This window comes from Scyliorhinus canicula, chromosome 1 (assembly GCF_902713615.1).
Source record: "Scyliorhinus canicula chromosome 1, sScyCan1.1, whole genome shotgun sequence".
Taxonomy (NCBI): Eukaryota; Metazoa; Chordata; class Chondrichthyes; order Carcharhiniformes; family Scyliorhinidae; genus Scyliorhinus; species Scyliorhinus canicula.
This window is the reverse complement of record NC_052146.1, coordinates 310,840,087-310,848,596: the sequence shown is the minus strand read 5'-3', so window position 1 is coordinate 310,848,596 and position 8,510 is coordinate 310,840,087.

Here is an 8,510-nt window from a genome sequence, read left to right as displayed (position 1 = left end):
GACTGTGGGAGGAAACCGGAGCACCCGGAGGAAACCCACGCAGACACGGGGAGGATGTGCAGACTCCACACAGACAGTGACCCAAGCGGTATCGAACCTGGGACCCTGGAGCTGTGAAGCAATTGGGCTATCCACAATGCTAGCGTGCTGCCCATAGGGTCTCCCAAATGGAGAATCCCACGCACAATATATTTCTGCACTGAGGGACTAAACCCGCCGGCAAGACCGGCTCCTCAGGAATCACGCCCCCTCCTCCCCCACCCATAGACATTGTGAACCCCGCAGACCCTTACCCCCAATCCTCGCCCCAGTGGGGCAACCTTCCCACCCCCCATCACGTCTGTGTGACCGCTCCCCCACACAACCCAGGCATGAGGGTGACCCAGCAACCCCCCCCCCCCCATCCATCCTCGTATGCATCATGGCATGGCCTCCACACCCCCTACCCCCCAGTGAGCACACCCCGCTATGGGGCCACACTGAGGGCCCCCCATCTTTTAGCCCCCCCCCACTTTTCAGTGCCCCCCATTTCAGCCATCCCCTTTCAGGGCCCTCTCCCACCCTTCATACCCTCCCCTTCACCCCGCCTTTCAAAGACAGCCTGGCACCAGGCCCCTGAGTGCCGCTGACCTGACACCCCAGATGGCAGGAGCGGTGGCTGGGTCCTGCCCTGTCCCTGACCACAAGGGGCTCCAATGGCCTCCGAACCCCTCAGCGTGGCCATCGTGACTCGTTCCCGTTATCTAGCCCAGTGCTAACTCACTCTGGCCTGAGGCCTCGCTGGTGGATCCGCTGAATCCTGAGACTGCGACCTCGAGTCGGCTGCGAGTATTTAAATGAGCTGAATACCTCATTTAAATATGCTGATCTGGATCACGGCCAGCGAGGGCATGATCCAGACGGCATTGGGGCCAGCGAGGGCATAATCCGGACTTCATTGGAGCCAGCGATGGCGTGATCCGGACTGCATTGGGGCCAGCGAGAGCGTGATCCGGACTGCATTGGGGCCAGCGAGGGCGTGATCCGGACTGCATTGGAGCCAGCGAGGACGTGATCCGGACTGCATTGGAGCCAGCGAGGACGTGATCCGGACTGCATTGGAGCCAGCGAGGACGTGATCCGGACTGCATTGGGGCCAGCGAGAGTGTGATCCGGACTGCATTGGGGCCAGCGAGGGTGTGATCCGGACTGCATTGGGGCCAGCGAGGACGTGATCCGGACTGCATTGGGGCCAGCGAGGACGTGATCCGGACTGCATTGGAGCCAGCGAGGACGTGATCCGGACTGCTTTGGAGCCAGCGAGGACGTGATCCGGACTGCATTGGAGCCAGCGAGGGCGTAATCCGGACTGCATTGGGGCCAGCGAGGATGTGATCCGGACTGTATTGGAGCCAGCGAGGGCGTAATCCGGACTGCATTGGGGCCAGCGAGGGTGCGAGCCGGACTGCATTGGGGCCAGCGAGGATGTGATCCGGACTGCATTGGAGTCAGCGAGGGTGTGATCTAGACTGCATTGGAGCCAGCGAGGGCGTAATCCGGACTGCATTGGGGCCAGCGAGGATGTGATCCGGACTGCATTGGAGCCAGCGAGGGTGTGATCTGGACTGTATTGGAGTCAGCGAGGACGTGATCCGGACTGCATTGGAGCCAGTGAGGATGTGATCCAGACGGCATTGGGGCCAGTGAGGGTGTGATCCAGACTGCATTGGGGCCAGCGAGGGCATGATCCAGACTGCATTGGGGCCAGCGAGGGTGTGATCCAGACTGCATTGGGGCCAGCGAGGGCGTGATCCAGACTGCATTGGGGTCAGTGAGGGTGTGATCCGGACTGCATTGGGGCCAGCGAGGACGTGATCCGGACTGCATTGGGGCCAGCGAGGGCGTGATCCAGACTGCATTGGGGCCAGCGAGGGCGTGATCCAGACTGCATTGGAGCCAGCAAGAGCGTGATCCGGACTGCATTGGGGCCAGCGAGGACGTGATCCGGACTGCATTGGGGCCAGCGAGGGTGTGATCCAGACTGCATTGGGGCCAGCGAGGGCGTGATCCGGACTGCATTGGAGCCAGCGAGGGTGCGAGCCGGACTGCATTGGAGCCAGCGAGGGCGTGATCCGGACTTCATTGGGGCCAGCGAAAGCGTGATCCGGACTGCATTGGGGCCAGCGAAAGCGTGATCCGGACTGCATTGGGGCCAGCGAGGGCGTGATCCGGACTGCATTGGGGCCAGCGAGGGTGTGATCCGGACTGCATTGGGGCCAGCGAGGGTGTGATCCGGACTGCATTGGAGCCAGCGAGAGTGTAATCCGGACTGCATTGGAGCCAGCGAGGGCGTGATCCAGAGTTGATTGGGGCCAGCGAGGGTTTGATCCGGACTGCATTGGAGCCAACGAGAGTGTAATCCAGACTGCATTGGGGCCAGCGAGAGTGTGATCCAGACTGCATTGGGGCCCGCGAGGGCATGATCCAGACTGCATTGGGGCCAGCGAGGATGTGATCCAGACTGCATTGGGGTCAGTGAGGGTGTGATCCGGACTGCATTGGGGCCCGCGAGGGCATGATCCAGACTGCATTGGGGCCAGCGAGGGCGTGATCTAGACTGCATTGGGGCCAGCGAGGATGTGATCCGGACTGCATTGGGGCCCGCGAGGGCATGATCCAGACTGCATTGGGGCCAGCGAGGGCGTGATCTAGACTGCATTGGGGCCAGTGAGGGCGTGTTCCGACTGCATTGGGGCCAGTTAGGGCGTGATCCGGACTGCATTGGGGCCAGCGAGGTGTGATCCGGACTGCATTGGAGACAGCGATGGAATGATCTGGACTGCATTGGGGCCAGCGAGGGCGTGATCCGGACTGCATTGGAGACCGTGAGGGTGTGATCCGGACTGCATTGGACCCAGAGTGGGTGTGATCCAGACTGCATTGGGGCCAGAAAGGATGTGATCCAGACTGCATTGGGGCCAGCGAGGGCGTGATCCGGACTGCATTGGGGCCAGCGAGCGCGTGATCCGGACTGCATTGGGGCCAGCGAGGTGTGATCCGGACAGCATTGGAGCCAGCGAGGGCGTGATCCGGACTGCATTGGGGCCAGCAAGGGTGTGATCCGGACTGCATTGGAGCCAGAGAGGGTGCGATCCGGACTGCATTGGAGCCAGCGAGGGTGCAATCCGGACTGCATTGGAGCCAGAGGGGGTGCGATCCGGACTGCATTGGAGCCAGCGAGGGTGCAATCCGGACTGCATTGGAACCAGCGAGGGTGCGATCCGGACTGCATTGGAGCCAGCGAGGGTGCGATCCGGACTGCATTGGAGACAGCGGGTTGGGTGCATCACTTGTGGCTCAGTGTTGAAGCCATTTGTGGCCCCTCCCCTCTGCACCGACCTCATGGGATTGGGGGTGGGTGCAACGCAGTGGGAATATTTGAACCAACGTAGTGTTGATGTGGGTGACTCTTGGTACCTTCCCCCCCCCCCCCCTACTCCCCACCTGTGATGCACCTGAAATTACAATGGTGCCATCTTCTCTATTCCAGTCAGGCACCCTCCCCTCTCCCCACACTGTTACCCCCAGCCCAGGGACAATGCTGGGACAATCCCTCATAACCCACTGACATCACAACCCGAGGAACCTGCGCCTCTGTCCAGAACCTGAGTTCAGACAAATCGAAATGAAGCAGAGGTTCCTCAGTCAGGAACAAACCGCTCCCTGATATATTCCACCCAGAAAGTCAAAATCAAATGTCACACTCACTGAGCCCACTGGCAAACCAATCGAGTGTCACTGACGTTGGGAAATAATTTATCCAGTGCAGTATGAATTTAATTTGCAGCTTTGTGACCAAGTGAAATGACAATCCGTTTAGTGCTCCTGTGAGAGATTGCAATCTCTGCTGAAACTTACTTTACCACTCTGAAAATGTCAGGACTGGTTATTCAAACGCTGATGACTGTCAGTTTGATGAAATGAAAAAGGGAATGAATGAAGTGGATTCCGGCTTCACTTTGAAAAGGCTCCTGGTTCAAAACTGATTCACAATCTGAGCACCGGACTGTAGTGTCGGAAACATCCCAAAGGGGCTTCACCGAGACATGGAGGGGCAAACAAGGAACAAGGAATTGTGTCTTCACTGCTGAGTTAGCTGGTTAGGCCAGCATTTATTGCCATTCCTAATTGCCCCATCAGAAGGTGGGGGTGAGCTGCCTTCTTCAACCGCTGCAGTCCCTGAGGTGTAGGTACACCCACTGTGCTGTTAGGGAGGGAGTTCCAGGATGTTGCCCCAGCAACAGTGAAGGAACGGCCGATATATTTCCCAGTCAGGGTGGGTAAGTGACTTGGAGGGGAACCTCCAGGTGGTGGGGTTCCCAGGTATCTGCTGCCCTTGTCCTTCTAGATGGTAGTGGCCGTGGGTTTGGAAGGTGCTGCTGTGCCCCTGGTCGATGGTCCACACTCTGCGTCAGTGGTGAATGGAGTGAATGGTTAAGATGGTGGATGGGGTGCCAAACACTTGTGCTGCTTTGTCCTGGGTGACGTCGGGCTTCCTGAGTGTTATTGGAGCTGCCTCCATCCAGGCTAGTGGGGAGTATTCCGACACACTCCTGAGCTGATGGTGGACAGAGTTTGTGGAGTTAGGAAGTGGTTGGTAGGTATGGAAATGGAGAATGCGTCACAGGTGGCTGGTTTAGCTCACAAGGCTAAATCGCTGGCTTATAAAGCAGACCAAGCAGGCCAGCAGCACGGTTCGATTCCCGTACCAGCCTCCCCGGACAGGCGCCGGAATGTGGCGACTAGGGGCTTTTCACAGTAACTTAATTGAAGCCTACTCGTGACAATAAGCGATTTTCATTTTCATTCCGTGCCTGCTGGATTTTAAGAAGGTTTTCAAAGCAGAATTGAGGAGAGGTGAAGTGATTTGGGGACATCAGGGTGCTGGATGGTTATTGAACTGAATGTAATTAATTTAATCCCACAGCGGCTCCTGGTGTGTAGTATAAGCAATGTTGGGGCAATGTCCCTTTAAGAGGTGAGTCACGTAAGCACTAGTGACATCATCAGCCGTTAGGCCTGGTCTTTGCATTTAAGCCTGTGAAAGTGCAGAGCCTAATATAAATAAAAACCATTGAGTTACTGCAATCCACGAGTTGTCCATTCTTTGGTGCTGACTGTGGCCGAGTAGATGGTTCAGCGCAGAGCAGATCCCTTGCTGGAGACTCCCAGTTTGTGTGAATTGGTCAACCCAAGTATTGAAGGCCAGTGGATTCAATTCCATTCCAGTTACTCCCACTGCCTGCCACACTGACGGACCAAATTCCTTCCCATTCCTTTCTATTGTACAGAATTCCACGGCCGTCTCCCTTGACCCAGTGTCCCCGGAGACTGACAAACTGACATTCCTGCTGATCACCCAGCCATACTCTCCATTAGACGCTCACAGTCCTCGCCCAGTCATACTGGAATTTGAGCCACTCTGAAAGAAGCTGCAAATCTGATATCATGTCAACGGGATCAGGCCATTCAGCCCATCCAGCCAGCTCTGCTGCTCGATATGATCACGGCTGATTGGTCATTTCAATTTCTTACCTTACTAAAATGGTGGAAAAACCCAGCAAGCGGAATGCACGCTGGCACAGTGGTTAGCACTGTTGCTTCACAGCTCCAGAGTCCCAGGTTCGATTCCCGGCTTGGGTGACTGTCTCTGTGGAGTCTGCACGTTCTCCCCGTGTCTGCGTGGGTTTCCTCCGGGTGCTCCGGTTTCCTCCCACAGTCTAAACATGTGCAGATTAGCCGTGATAAATTGCCCTGAGTGTTAGTTGGGGTTAGGGGGATAGGGTGGAGATGTGGGCTTAAGTGGGGTGCTCTTTCCAAGGGCCGGCACAGACTCGATGGGCCGAATGGCCTCCTTCTGCACTGTAAGTTCTATGAAGAGTGGGAGAAATTGTGAGCAGAACAGAGGGAATGGGGCAGGTCGGAGCTAAGGAGAGATTGACGATGATATCACGATCACGAGACAAAGGGAGTGTTAAAGGGGATTGTTAAAGACTAAAGAAGGTACTGATGGTGGCATAAAGGTAGGATAACAGAATGAGTCAATAGCATAGAGGGTCAGCGCTCTGTGAAAGCAAAACAAGTTACAGACGGCCCTGTGGGGGAGAGGGTGGGTAAAAAAAATAAAATAAACAATCAAAATGGAGGAGGGAGTTCAACAACGTGGATCATGAACTCCCTTTTCCATTTTGTGATTTATTGTTTTCCAACCTGCCCCCCCCCCCCCCCCCCCCCCCCCCCACACAGGCATCTCGGTTCTAGATCCCCATCGAGGGGAAGCAGCTGACCTGTATCGAACCTTTGACGTATTTTGTAGGTTTGAGTGGGATCACCTTTCTTTTCTCACGATGACTGTTTCGGATTGGATTGGCGCCCTGTTTGAGCGCTCAGTCAGTGACCCTCCTGACTCTCAGGCAGCAGGCGATCTGAGTTCCCCACAGAATAACGCAGTAACTGGTGCAGGACAAGGGGCATCTTTCAGAGTCAGTCCCCGGCCTGGGTAAATGTGTTATTTGTGGAAATGGTTATAGTAGCAGGAAGGGAGGGCAGCACGGTGGCACAGTGGGTTAGCCCTGCTGCCTCACGGCGCCGAGGTCCCAGGTTCGATCCTGGCTCTGGGTCACTGTCCGTGTGGAGTTTGCACATTCTCCCCGTGTCTGCGTGGGTTTCACCCCCACAACCCAAAAGATGTGCAGGCTAGGTGGATTGGCCACACTAAATTGCCCCTTAATTGGAAAAAATGAATTGGGTACTCTAAATATATAAAAAATAAAATAAAATAGTAGCAGGAAGGCCATCTTTGGTGAAATCCACGTAACAAATCCAGAAAGAATGCTGATTGAAATGAAGGGTGGGCAGAGGCAGGAAAAGGAAGTAGATTTCCATTGTGTAGTATCATCCACTAAATTATGACGTTATGACGTTGAAAGATCAATGCTGCCTCCTTTGAAGTAGAAGGCCCACAGAGAATGGGGTGCGATGTGTGGGATGTAACAGCGTCTGTGATAGGCAAGGTCTACCGGATGATACTGGACCAGAGGAAGGTCTGCAGGATGTCAGTGTGAAGTGGTTTCCTTGGGTCACACTGCATCGTGAGCAGGCGTTCAATATTTACTGTTCCCTCTGGGAATGTCGGAAGCACATTCTTTAGAACACGTCTACGGTTTTGTTGGGAATATCCATCAAAACCAGAAAAGGTTTCAGCCACTGCCTCTGCGCAGCTGAACCTGTGTAGAGTGTTCGAGTCTGCACGATGGACGCGCTTGACGCTGAGAATGGCAAATGTTCAATCCTCAGCACGAGTGGCAAATCTTCATCGGAGCAAAATCAACAAATTCTATGGTTTGCCAATAATACTACTTTAAATAAACATCGATTTTATTTCCATTTTACTTGAGTGTTAACAGAACACTCTATCACACACACACACACACAGCACATAGACCTGACGCTATCGATCAAAGCCACAGTGATGCAGAGGGTAGTGTCTCCATGTTGGAGCTGGAAACTCTGGCTTTGAGTCCTACACTGTGACCTGATCACTGAATAGGCTGAATAGCAATTTGTAAATCCTTCCAACACCAATGGCAGGCAGCAGAGTGTGAGAGAGTCCTGGGCAGCTGTGTGATGGAAGGAACATTGGAGCCTTTACCATAGATCCAGACAAACATGTAAGAGTATATTTTTAAATAGCTTCATGGAATGTGGGCGTTGCTGGCCAGGCCAGCATTTATTGCCCATTCCTAAGTACCCTTGAGAAGAGGGTGGTGAACAGCCTCCTTGTTCCGCTGCTTTCCATGTTACGTAGGTACACCCATAGTGCTGTTAGGGGAGGGTGGAGTTCCATAGTCTGACGCAGCCACAGTGAAGGACCGGTGATATATTTCCAAGTCTGGGTGGTGAGTGACTTGGAGGAAATGAAATGAAATGAAAATCGCTTATTGTCACGAGTCGGCTTCAAATGAAGTTACTGTGAAAAGCCCCTAGTCGCCACATTCCGGCGCCTGTCCGGGGAGGCTGTTACGGGAATCGAACCGTGCTGCTGGCCTGCTTGGTCTGCTTTAAAAGCTTCCACTCCCTCACCACCCACCCACTCCCCCTCACACCCACACCCACTCCCTCACCACCCACACTCTCACCCTGACACCCACCCACTCCCCCTCACACCCACCCCACTCCCTCACCACCCACCCACTCCCCCTCACACCCACCCCCACTCCCTCACCACACATCCACTCCCCCTCACACCCACCCCCACTCCCTCACCACCCACCCACTCCCCCTCACACCCACCCCCACTCCCTCCCCACCCACACTCTCACCCTGACACCAACCCACTCCCCCTCACACCCACCCCTACTCCCTCACCACCCACCCACTCCCCCTCACACCCACCCCTACTCCCTCACCACCCACCCACTCCCCCTCACACCCACCCCCACTCCCTCACCACCCACACTCTCACCCTGACA